Here is a 12,718-nt window from a genome sequence, read left to right as displayed (position 1 = left end):
CCATGTTATTTTTAAAATAAAACTTTTAATATATTTATATACAACCTTTTGCCTAAATTGGGTGCTGCCCTGGGTGGCTGCCAAGAGCTGCCTTTCCCCATTTCCACAGAACTTACACTTGGGAACATTTTTCTCTGCTTGGGCTTTGACCGCCACCCTTAAATGGAATAAAGTTAGCCGGAGACGCCATCCTGGATCCAGGCTGAGACCGTGGCAGCAGAAGGTCTGCCAGCTGTAGACTCTGGAGATGGCTGGGCCCTGGAGCACGTGTGGAAGGCTGGCATCCAGTCCTTGGTCTTGCACACCTTCTGTGTGGTGAGTGTGGACAGCGCCCCACTCTACAAGAGGTCTGGGCTTCGGGGCAGCCGTCACCTGGGAGGACAGCAGTTAGAGAGAAGCCTGGCCTCAGCCAGCTCAGGGTGGATGGTATCACAGGGGAGAAGGGCTCAGTGTTACCGGTAGAAGGGGAAAGAGCTACAGCAGGATCACAGAACAAGGAAGGACACACATTCAGGAAGAGCTTCAAGAGAAAATTGTGTTTGGGGTGGCTTTAAAAGAAGAATAAGATTTTATTACGACAAGGGAGACTTTTGAGTGGGAAGAAATAGCACAGGTTTAGCCACATACACACACATCTCACAGCATACCACATCACGCCACGCCACGCCACATCACGCCACGCCACACCACACCACGCCACGCCACGCCACGCCACGCTACGCCACGCCACGTACCACACCCCGGCAGAACAAATAGCAGAGTGGCGTGGTTGACTTCAGAATCTGGGAGAAATTTTGAGCAGAACTGAAGGAGACGGTGAAGCCAGGAGGATGGCATACCTTTGAAAGATGAGAAACTGACTTTCTCTGGAGGCCATAGGGAGCTTTGCTTCAGAGTGATTAAAGGTAACAGCATTTCAGACCCAGAGGCTGGGAGAGTGGCCAGACAGGAGTTAGGGACAAAATCAGGGCTTCACTCAATCGTGGAGGCCTAGGAATTGGTTAGGCATGGGTGAAGGATGGTGGCATAAGAAGCCAGAGACAAGTAAGATGTTTTAGGTCTCTGTGATTATTCAGTCAATAAAACGGAATCCATTCACTTATTCAACAAAAATTAGAAGTGTGCTTGCCCTGTGCCTCACAGAGCACCAGGACATGGGATTTAAGAATAAAAGCCATGGTGATCATGTAGAAAGATGGTAATAAATACATTACCTTTCAGTCTCACTTCAGGTCTTTCCCTGCCTCCTGCTCCAGCTACCCGGATACTGTGAGATCCAACCTCACACGGGAGTGTCTCTCCTCACCTGGAGATTTCCCCATGACACAGAGGTAGGGCCCAATCAGGGCTTGTACTGACACATGAACAGCCTAAAAGTGAGGGAGTCAAAGCAACATGGGCCGAATCTCTGACCAGGGGGAGGCAGAAGCCTTTTACCACCCCAGTTCTACTACCCCGGCAACTCCTGCCCCATCCCACAACCCCGGCAATGCTTGCTCTGGCCCACAGGGTTTCTTAGGTGTGCAAGGTCTTTGAAGTGAGCAGCCAGTCCCACTTGGACATTCTTGGCCTAATTGCATCTTCCTGTTGGCTTTACCTCTTTGCCGCCTCTCTCCCCTGGAGCCCACTCTTGTCTCTAGAGCTGCACACCCTAGCGATAAATCATCACACCAGCCTCTGCCTTGGTCTCTGTTCCAGAGGCTAGAGTCATCTGGAATCCAGCTCTTCTCCATACTCCATAGTCTAGTGTTCAGACCAAGGCTGGCACACTGACACCTCACATGGGCAACAAGTGTAGGTGTGCAGGCAAAAGTAATTCCGACCTTTGAAGTATGTGTCCTGCCTTTACATGGGTCTGCAGGGAGTCTCTTGATGCCTTGTGTCAGTGTGCAGGACTGCAACTTTGCAGCAGTCTGTGTCACACAGCACTTGGGACCATGGAGGGCTGGGCTGGTAAGAGACGCCAGAAAAGATCCGACAGCTTAAAGTTCTCCTCCGTTCCCTGGGTTCTCCAGTCTTCTGCTTCCGCACTTTATAAAAGCTCACCAGTTAGCTTTTTTAAAAAAGATTTTATTTTCATCATTTTTTCCAAAGCACAAATATGTCTTTGTTTCATTTTGTGAATATTATACATTTCTATTTAAGTAAATATCTCTATGTACATTAATATTCTGACCTACCATGAAATCTACTATAGAATTAACAATTGTTTGTTGTCTTTATTGCGCTATATATTTTTCTCTGTTCCCGTCCCTTTCTCCCCCCTCTCTTATTTTCATCATTTTTAATTACATGTATGATGTATGTCTGAATGTGGGCATGTGTATGTGAGTGCTGGTGCCTGTGGATGCCAGAATCATCAGATCCCTTGGGAGCTGGGTCACAGGCAGCCCTGAGCCACTGATGTGGGTGCTGGGAAGTGAGCTTGGGTCCTCTGGAAGGGCCATCTCCCCAGCCCCAGCAGACTGGTTTTAAAAATGATATTTCCTTCCTGCCTTCCGCTGCTTGTGTCTACTGAAGAAGGATGGATAGAAACGTCCATGAAACACAGACGCATGCTCACTATACAGCACACACTGTAGCTATACAATGTTTCATCCAAAATGCTTCCTGTTCCCAACACTGGATCTGGATTTCTTCTGGAGAAATATCTAAGCATGCTGTTGCTACCATGCCTTTGTGGGACAGCCTGCACACTCACACCCACTTCCGTACTGATAGCCCTCAGTTGTTGCTTTTTCTTTCTTCTAATTTTCAATTAGAAAGGGAGGAAAAATATAAAGGGATGAGTCTCCTCTCTCCAGTTACTAAAAATTTTAGTTACTAAAAATAACACACCCACCCTACACCCTACTTATTGGGGCTCTATCTTAACATTTATATCAGCCTATAAGTATTTAAAAGGTGTGTTTACCTATATGTTTTCGTGTGCGTGGGGTGTGTGTGTGTGTGTGTGTGTGTGTGTGTACTGATAGGATGGTGAAGGAAAGTCATGGTGTCGCAGTGTCTGATGTCTACTTACGGGAGTCTGTTCTCTACAGTTCTTTCTGTCCACCATGTAGGTCTCAGGATGTCAGCTTGGTGCTAAGGACCTTTACCTGCTGAGCCAAGCCTTTTACCTGGAGGGTTTTCTGGAGGTGTAAAGTGACTGAGGTGATGGTGGCTTTTCCCTCCCCTGTGCCTCTGGCAGGAGGGCCAAGAGTGTGGAGGTGTTGAGTTTGGGTTGACCAGGGCTCTTCAGCGAGTGAGGGAGAGTGAGAGGTGCCCTCTGACAGCTGCTCTGGGACCTGTCAGGGTGGAGATAGAATGGCTCTGTGTAGCAGCCAAGCGTTCACAGGGAAACACCTCTGGCTTTTCAAACACTGCTCTTTCTGCTTCCTCTCCCTGGCACCTACTTAGACCCTGCCATGCTAAGTCCCTCTCGCTTCCAACACTCCTTCCAGGCTGCTGGCTCTCCTTTCCCACCCAGCCGAGCACTCGGTCATGGGCAACTGGATTAAATGCCCATGACTCACCAAGTAAACCCCGGAAAGTCAGCATGCCTGACGGTTTTTACTGTCAGCCTTTGTCCCTTGTCCAGGAGCCATAGGCTGCTAGCAATGAAAATGTAACTCTTATTTTCTAGAAAATGGCAGAACTTCTAGAACCCCGGGGCTGAGCACTCATCTGGCTTTAGTTTCCACTTCTGGGAGTTCTTCCTTGTAGTGTCCAGCTTCTTCTGAGAGTCTCTACTGCCAGCACAGCAGGGTGCTTAGGCTGAGTTGTCCTGGCTTCACAGACTTGGCAGCAGAGTCCAGCTTTAGTCCTTATTTGACTACTTAGACTATTATTATTTGGCTGCTCTGTTTCCTCATCTATGAGACTGAGGAACAGCATCTAACTCCTTTCTGGACCGCCTCTGTGGAATGCCCAGTTTGATAACACCGCACTGGCCTGACAGACTCCGGTCACTCCTGTCATTTCCCTACTCATCTGCAGACAGGCTTGAAGGATGCCTCCCCATTTTTATTTTAATTTTTAGTTAACAGGTTGTTTTTTTTTTTTTCTCCCCAGTTGAAATCTTGTTCCTGGAGCTGCAACCAGCATGAGCTGCCCTAGTGACCCAGTGAGTCTGAGTGAGTAGCAGGGCCACAGCCATAACCCCGTCACTGCCCAGGCCAGGCTCTCTGACATGCTTGCTGCATCGACAAAGTGACAGCAGCTATAAACGGCTACTCTTCCCACTTCAGAAGCTGAGACAGCAAAGCGATTCTTTCAGACGCCTTAAAGCTCGCTAGGGACTGGTGTGGAAGCCTCGCGTCTCTTTCCAGTCTGATGTTATGACCTATGATGGGCCCAGCTTTAATGGTGCCCTTTCTGCTTCTTCATTCAGCAGCTCAGAGAGGGAGGGATTTGTCGATGAATACAAGCAGCGGCCTGCTATAGTTGCCTCCATCTCCCTACAAACATCTTAACATGCTAAGGAAGAAGATACTGGAATGGCTCTGACCTGCAGGCATACTAGAGACATATGTTTGATCCTTTGGCTCTATATAAAGTTCTGCATCAAACCCACAAGCAAACATAATCAGCTTCCTGAGAGCCTGTTCTGTAGGGATGGGTGTTAGCCAGAAGCACAGGGCGCCCAAGTGGGGGCCTCCTGGAGGAACCGTTCCTGGAGCTGAGGGCAGAAGCGGGCACGCAGTGAATCACCGAGGAAGAGAAGCTACTGAAGTGATGTTCTAATGCTCAGGCACAGACTTGTGTGACGGTCCTGAACTCTGTGTCTGTCTGTATTCTTAGGGTCTAAAGCTTGAGAAATTTCAAACACAGCACATATTTGGGTGCTGTGCACTGAAACAACAAAAAGTTTTGCAATAAAGCTATAATAGTCCAGGGGAACCTATTGTGTAGAATCTGATGGAAAGATTAACGAAAGCTCGTATGGGGAAGTCACGGATAATATGAATTTCTTTCTTTTTCTTCTTCTTCTGGTAGCTCTGGGGCTAGAACCAAGTGTCTGCCAGGCAAGCACTCTACCACTGAGCCCAGTGTGTGAACATTTTAAAGCCACTGAGCGAGGTTAGAGATGTGGCTTCAGTAGTTCCACTCTAGCGCTGAAAGAAATCTGATGGGCACGTGAATTACTTATCAACTTAAGTGTGAAAAACATCTTGGAAGACAGGCCCATTACTGTGAATAAAACGCCAAGGAAAGGCAGTGCCTTGAGGTCGTGAGTCACCCGTGTCAAACAACTAGAAAGAACCGGACTCAAGAAAAACCAGAGTTACAAAGTAATCTGAAAAGAAAAGAGACTTTAAAATCTGATTTTTTTTCCACAGAAAAATTTTATATGAAAATACAAAAGAGCCAAAATTGCCAAAGCAATAATAATTAAAACTAGCAGTGATTTCAAATTGTACCATAGGGCCATAGTAATAAAAACAGTATGTTACTGGTTTAAGAAAATGTCTGGATGGATGGGGGAGCAGGGAACCCAGAAGTAAAATCATGTAGCTACAGCCACACAGTCTTTGGCAGAGGTGTCGAATACATACTCTCTTACTTACTTTTCAGTTGCTGTGATAAAACACCATGGCCAAGACAACTTATAAAAGGAAGCATTTAATTGGGCTTTCAGTTTCAGAGGGTTAGGGTCCATAATGGCGGCACAGAGGTTTGTTGGCACGAACAGCTCACAGCCTGAACCCTGATCCAAAAACAACAGGAGGTTTTTGAAGTCTCAAATCCTTCCCCATGACACACCTCCTCCAACAAAACCACATCTCCTAACTCTTCCCAAACTGTTCCACCAACTGAGGACCAGTTACTTGAACAAGGGAGCCTATAGAACCTTTGGTTTCACTCAGGTCACCAGACGGCAGCCTCTTCAGGAAACATGGGAAAACCGAAAAGCCACTTGTAGAACAATGGAACAACAGAGCCTCACACCCTACATTAAAATAAACTCAAACTGGATTAAAAACCTCACCTGTGGAACTGGAAAGTCTGAAACTTTTGAAGGAAGATGGATAGACTACTTTAAGATACAAGCACAGCCAAGGGCTGTCTGCAGGGTTTCAGTGCTTCAGGAAGTGACAGCAAGGACCGACAAATGAAATTGTGCGGCATTTAAAGTCTTCTGCATGACAAAGGAAATGCCTTCAGAATGCAAAGACAGAGGGGAAGACATCCCTGTCAGCCACACAACCAAGGGATTAGTATGTAGAATACATTAAGAGTGCAAAAAGTTAAATACCCATTAAATCCAATCAGTAAATGGCTAATCTTGGTTGTCAACTTGACTGTATTTGAAATCAACTAAAACCCACGCTATTCGGCACTCATGTAAGGGATTTTCTTAATGAGATTATTTCAAGCACAAAAACCCACCTTAAATCTGGGCCGCATTCTGGTGGCAGCCCACACAGAAGGACCTGGAAGGAGGAAGCTTGGCTTCTGCCGGCTGCCCTCACTTTCACCAGCAAATTTGTCTATCCTGTGCTGCGGCCAGAATTAAACCCAACTTCTTCAGGATTCCCATGTAGACTGAAGACCAGCTGTACTCCAGGAATCCTCAGACGCCAGAACCAGACAGGGATTGCAGAATCCAGGTCACGGCCTGAACAACTACCAGAGTCTCAGTCTATCTATGCTAAGAACTACCTGCACTACCTGTACAACATTCTGTTAGCCAGAAAATAAGACACACCACACACACACACACACACACACACACACACACACACACACACACGCAAGTTCTCTTCCATTAGAGAATCCTGACTAATAAAGCTATCATCAAGAACACAAATGATGCAGATGGCCGTGAGGATGTGGAGAGAGTCCTTATACACTATTGGTGGGAATGATGTAAAACAGTGCGGTCACCATGGAAATCGGTGCAATGGTTCCTCAACATGTTAGAAGTAGAATTACCACACGACCCAGATATCTAACCATGGAGTAGATACCTAAAGGTCAGCTAGCCATAGAAGATACTTGTATAGCCATGTTTATTATGATATTATTCCAAGCTGTGGAATCAGCCTAGGGATCCATTAACAGATGAATGGATAAAGAAAAATGTGGTATAAACACAATGAGATTTAACACAACTTTTAAGAAGATCGTAATTCTGCTATTTGCAGGTAAATGGATGGAGTTGGAGATCATCGTCTTGAGTGAAATAAGCCAGACTCAGAGACAATTCTTACATGCTTTCTCTTAACATATAAGACATGAGAGTAGAAGGGTGACTGCTTGGGAATGGAGAAGGGAGCCAGTGAGGGAGGAGGGCTGGGTGAGGAGGGAGGAATGGGAGGGTATCAGGAAGGAATTTATCAAACTGCTCTTATAGGTTGCTCCGGAGGATCCATCGTGAGTCTAATCATTTGTTGACTTTAAAATATTAATTATGTATCAGTATTTGTTGATATATGTGTCTCTGTACCACATTTGTGGTACACATAGCCAGACGAGGGCTTTGGAACTCCTGGAAGGATAATTATAGATGGGTGTTAGCTGCCATGTAGTTCTGGGACTCAAACCCAAGTCCTCTGAAAGAGCAGCTATGTTCTTAACCACTGATCCATCTCTCCAGCCCCAAATTCAATGGCTCTTAAGGGTCATTGGTTATGTCTCTGACCTTCATGCCCTTCGTGATGACTATACCCACTCTGCCACTGGTGGCTGAGCATTGCTGTAGAGTCTAGAGCCATCCATGAAACCAGGGAGTCCATTTCAATGCAGCATCTCCATCCCAGGTTCAGCCTAGAAATCCTGGCCACAGGAGGATCAGTACAGTGTGCAGACGGCAGCAGTGAGTGGGCTGCTGTCTTTGAACTACTTAAGGGGCAGCCCTGAGGGAATACCTAGAAGGGAAGTCCTACTATTGTGCAGAGCTTGGAGTGGTCTTGTCAAATACATTTTATCTCGGAAGAGAACGACTTGAGAACTGGAAGGAAGCCAATGCATTGACAATAGCTAGTGGTTTGGACAATTGAGAACTTGAAAGAATTAACTGAAATGTCTGGGACAAAGAGTTTTGAGGAAACAGTATATGAATACTTGTAATGGGTCCAGGATGTAAAAATTTGTTTGTTCCATGAGAACGCTCTCTTAAAAGTGTGGGGACTCTCAAGCAGGGAACAACATCCCTTGCTCTAAGAATTAGAGTCTTTTTTTCCTTCTCACCCTAGTATTTCCTCAATGAGAGTATGAGAATCACTGGGATTGGGTGACAGGTTCAACAATATGGACATTCCAATACACAGGTGACCTGGCCGCATCACTGCTGAGAACACAATGTCCTTGGAGCAGTAACTAACCTTGAACCTTCAATATGGCACGGCAGCCTAAAGGTACCACCTGTAACATATGCCTGGGGGGTTGACTGTGTTGAATTCTTTATCATGGAGGAGATAATTTGGTTATTGGAATAGAAATCCATCTGATACAGATTTGCTTTCTCTGTCCTCTATGCTTCCGTGAAAAACATCAGGTTTAATAAATGCCTGGTTTTATGGTCAGTAGCCCACAAGTTTTTCGTAGACATCAGCCTTGATTCTTTCCTTCTCTTCCCCTTTATTCATATACTTTTCTCAGCATACTGGGGGCAACACAAGGCCATCAGAAGCACAGGCTCAAATGAGAAAGTCATAATTAAAGTTGATTTTTTTGTAGCCTGTGTCCTTGCTTGTAACTGAAATCTAGTTTCTTAGATTTATTGTCAGCTTGTGTGTGTGTGTGTGTGTGTGTGTGTGTGTGTTTAGACATGCACACAAGCAATCAGATACCAACAGGAGTCAGAAGAAGGTGTCAGATACCCTGGAGCTTGACTTACAAACAGTTGTGAACCACCCAGTGTAGGTTCTGGGAAGGGAAGCTCTGGTCCTCTGGAGGAGCAACAATGAATTCTTAGCTGCTAAGCCATCTCTCCAGCCCCATAACTGAAATTTTAATAGGTTGTGACTGCATAAACGTAATTTACATCTTGACTTCCATCATTCTTCCAACTCTACAATATCAAATACTTCTTTATTATCTTTCATAGCGCCCCGTCACCTTTCGCTGTATTAAAAGAGCACTATACCCACATCATCTCAGCAATACTTCAAAGAATGTCGATGATTCTCATACGCTGTATGTCTCCCCATTAGTATATAAATCCTACTGTGTCAAAGGCTTCGGCTTTCTTATTACTATTCCCACCCCTGAAACAATTATTATTAGCACAGAGTAATTTAAGACATTAAATAAATACCCCCCAAATGAATGACTGGGAAGAACACAAACAAACATTTGATTTGTGGATGAGTAAACAAAGCCCTAGTGCTGGCCCTGGCAGACATCCCGACACAGATGGTCTTCATGTCGTTACTCTTACAGGTTGGTCCATCAAAAGGCAGGGTGGTCCTGATGTGAACCTAGCATCAGGAGAAGCAGCGCTTACACAGTGTGGCACGGGCAATGAGACAGAGCTTACTGACTGGATGCCCTTGGGCTGGGCAGCTGCACCGATGTCCGTGAGAAGAGGAACCTCTCAACGCTCTACCTCTCTGCACTCATGGACAGGCTTTCTTTCAGCCCAGCATGAGAAGACTGTCTTAGAGAGGAGGGGAAGTAGGGAGCAGCACACTTCTGAGTGGCTTCTCCCATGGGACAAACTCCTACTCTGGCTTTGACCCACAGCTTCTTTCCATCTTTGCCAAGGGCGGAGCGGGGCTGGCTGCATCTAAAGCTAAAAATAAACACCCGAGGTGGACATTGTTTGTCAGGAACAGGTGTCCTGGTACTGTTCAACTTCTGAATGCACAGGATTTGCCATCGGACCCTTTTGAGAGGAGACTGGACCTGGGTGGCAGCTATGGAGGCTGCTGTCCTATCCTGGGCCCTTGAGGTCACCCCAGTCACACCTGTATCATCTCCATCCCCAAAGAAAGCACATCCCCATCGTGGCTTTCCTGGCTTCTTCACCACCTCCTGCCCCGTGCAGATTCACGGCCACCACTATTTGAGTCAAGGATTACAGAGTTTCTCAGAGTAACACAAACTATTCTTCCCATGAACAGGCAGTGAAATTATGGCCCCAGCACAAGGTACCTATTCCCTTGTGTTTTGCTCAAGCTCCTGCCCCTGTGTCACTGTACCTCTGTAGGTGTCTGTCTAGAAAGTAAATAGAACAAAAACTCCTTCAACCTATTTTTTTTGCATAAAAAAGAAGTTGGTGTGGGTGATTGCATTCAAAGCCCTTTCTGCCGCAGTGAAATTGTTCAGATATATTCCCACCTAAACTCATATATAGAACCCCCCCCCCAAGCTGAGCAGAAGTAGTTGAAGTAGAAGCAGAGAGGAGTGCATGGCTGAGCCTCACCCATCTTGCTCCATCTTGGTCTCTCCCCTAGGAGCGTGCATAAGCTATAACAATCTCTCTGTCATAGCTCAGAGCAGTGTGAGGCCCGCAGAGCCCTAGCAGGATAGAATGCATTGAACTTAAGAGAACGAGGCCAAGGTGAGCATTCAAGCCTGTGTTTATCTGTGCATGAGTGGATGAGAGGCTGAGGTTATGTCAGATTGCATCATCTGAGTGGCCTTACCAGGAACCAAGGCAAGGCCAGAGACCTTGCCTTGTTTGGCAAGTTTGCATAGTTTGGCTTGGCCAAAAAATACCAAAATGTTTCAGGTATGAGTGAGCATCGGTAGACCACAGTAGAAGGAACTGTAGAGAAGCCAGCTAATGGATCCTTGAAAGACAGCCCAGGAAGCTTGGGTGTGATCCAGGAGGCCACGAGGAACTCTGTAACTCTGTCCCACAGGAACAGCCAAAAGCCTAATGTCTGTGCTAATACAGAATCTACTCCAGAGGGGCACATGTCTGAACTATAAAAACCTTTAGTGAGCACTTCATGCTGGCTCTTGAATGCTTCCCCTCCTCCTGTCTCAGTCTTAGTGCCCAAATATTCTGCCTAAAATGCATCAATATGCTTTTGCCTCTTTCCCCCACCCTCAACATCCAAAATGAGTCCATTCAACACCCTGGTGCCTTCGTGAGCTTCCTGAAAAACAAACCCAGCACACTGTGGCACCTTCTTCTTCCACTCCTTCCCTAGATTTTCATGGAATAAAGTAAAAAGCAAAACAAAACAAACAAAAAAGCTGCAATCGGGGCTCAACTGGTAGGGCTTGTGCCTAGCTTGCAGGAAGCCCTGAGTTTGATCCCTAGCACTGAAGCACCCTGGAGGGGGAGGCAGGAAGGACAGAAGCTCAGCATCATCCCTAGCTACATGAGGAATTCAAGGCCAGCTTGGGGTACACAAGATCCTGTCCAGAAGAGAAAGGAGGAAGGGATGGAAAGAAGACAGACCCAAGCTTCCGCACCTCACACTATGGATTTCACCCTAGCTTTGTCCTTCATTACCCTCATGGTTAATATCATTAACTTGCCAAGATCGAAATCACCTAGGAGATCAGCCTTTGGGTTTATCTATAATGAGGGAAGACGCACCCTGAACGTTGCTGGCGCCATTCTATGGGCTGGGGTCCCAGAAGAATACGTAGGAGAAATCAGGATGAGCACCTGCATCCGCGTTCTGCCTTCTCACACAGGAGGCGCAGGGACCAGCGGCCTTGCTTTCTCTGCCGTAGCGATTAGCTTCCTTTCAGACTGTAAGCTGGAAGGACTCCACCCTCCAGCTGCTGTTGTCAGGCATCAGTAGAGTGTGGCTAACACACGGCTGCTTCTACCATCTCCACCTCTGTCTGATCCAGGCTCCACCCACACCTGCTCCCTTTCCCCTCTTTCGAGTTCTTTCCCTCTCTGAGTCTATGTAGAAGACTTTTTTATAAAAAAACCCAGTCCTAATCTCGTGCACTTCCAAAGTGCTCTGGGGACCTTCCCAGTGAAACTGACTCTCGGGGTACCACATTTGTGGGGTGTACCTCCCCACATACTTATGTGTCAACCTACTGGACAGGGTATTTATAAATGCCTGCTTCTCCCAGCATGCTGTGTGCTCATAGAAAGCAAACACTGAATTAACAAAATAAGACCTTAATGAATTTCCTATACTTGCTAGCAGAGTTTATGGACCTTTTTAAATAAATGTTCCAGAACTGTGAATAGCCGTCCTGAGCCCAGAATGTGCTGATCTTTCTGGTCCCATACACCTCCCCCTCGCTCTATAAGTGAAATCAGCACTCGATAAGAAATGGCACCCTGAGTAGCCAGATTCTCCCACACCCCTCCCAGCCCAGTGTTGTGTCTAACCCTGGAGCCGGGCTGGCAGTTTGAGGAAAGGCCTGGCATCAAGATCAAAACACCAGGACTTTATCAACCCCACCCCACCCCACCCCCGCAACCAATGCTTTCCCCCCTCTGCTGCGGCTCTGGGTCTGTTATTGGAGGCTGATGCCGCTTAGCCTGTGACGACTGTAGACAAACACCCACTTAACAGTGGAAACAAGCCCAAAAGGCAGCCCTCTGCAATCATGATTGAGCGTGCCTTAGCCGGGCTCCGAGCTAAAGACCATGAGTGAGAGGTTAAGAATGATGGCCAAGCACAAGATGGGACGGCCTGCAGCCTGGGTAAGCTTGTGTTCATCAGTCTACATCTGATGAAGCTTCTAACTCCCGCCTCAGAGGAATCAAAGAGCGAGAGAGTAAGGCTGTCCCACAGCAGCCCGTTCAACACAGGATGCCACTAACTGCAGAACCTCAGCCTCCCGGGACTTAGGCAGC

At 46.8% G+C, this 12,718-nt stretch overlaps 1 long non-coding RNA gene across 1 annotated transcript; it reads left to right on the top strand.

Annotated features, from left to right (window-relative positions):
• The first annotated feature begins 192 nt into the window (after nt 1-192).
• LOC125408715 (uncharacterized) lies at nt 193-8,616 on the top strand. Its single transcript, XR_007234545.3, has 3 exons — nt 193-315; nt 1,222-1,331; nt 4,054-8,616. It is a non-coding gene; the product is annotated as an uncharacterized LOC125408715 (long non-coding RNA).
• The last annotated feature ends 4,102 nt before the right edge of the window (nt 8,617-12,718 follow it).

This window comes from Myodes glareolus, chromosome 17 (genome assembly GCF_982192425.1).
Source record: "Myodes glareolus chromosome 17, mMyoGla1.1, whole genome shotgun sequence".
NCBI lineage: Eukaryota > Metazoa > Chordata > Mammalia > Rodentia > Cricetidae > Myodes > Myodes glareolus.
Note: the sequence above shows the minus strand (reverse complement) of the source record. Positions and strands in the feature narration are given on the sequence as shown.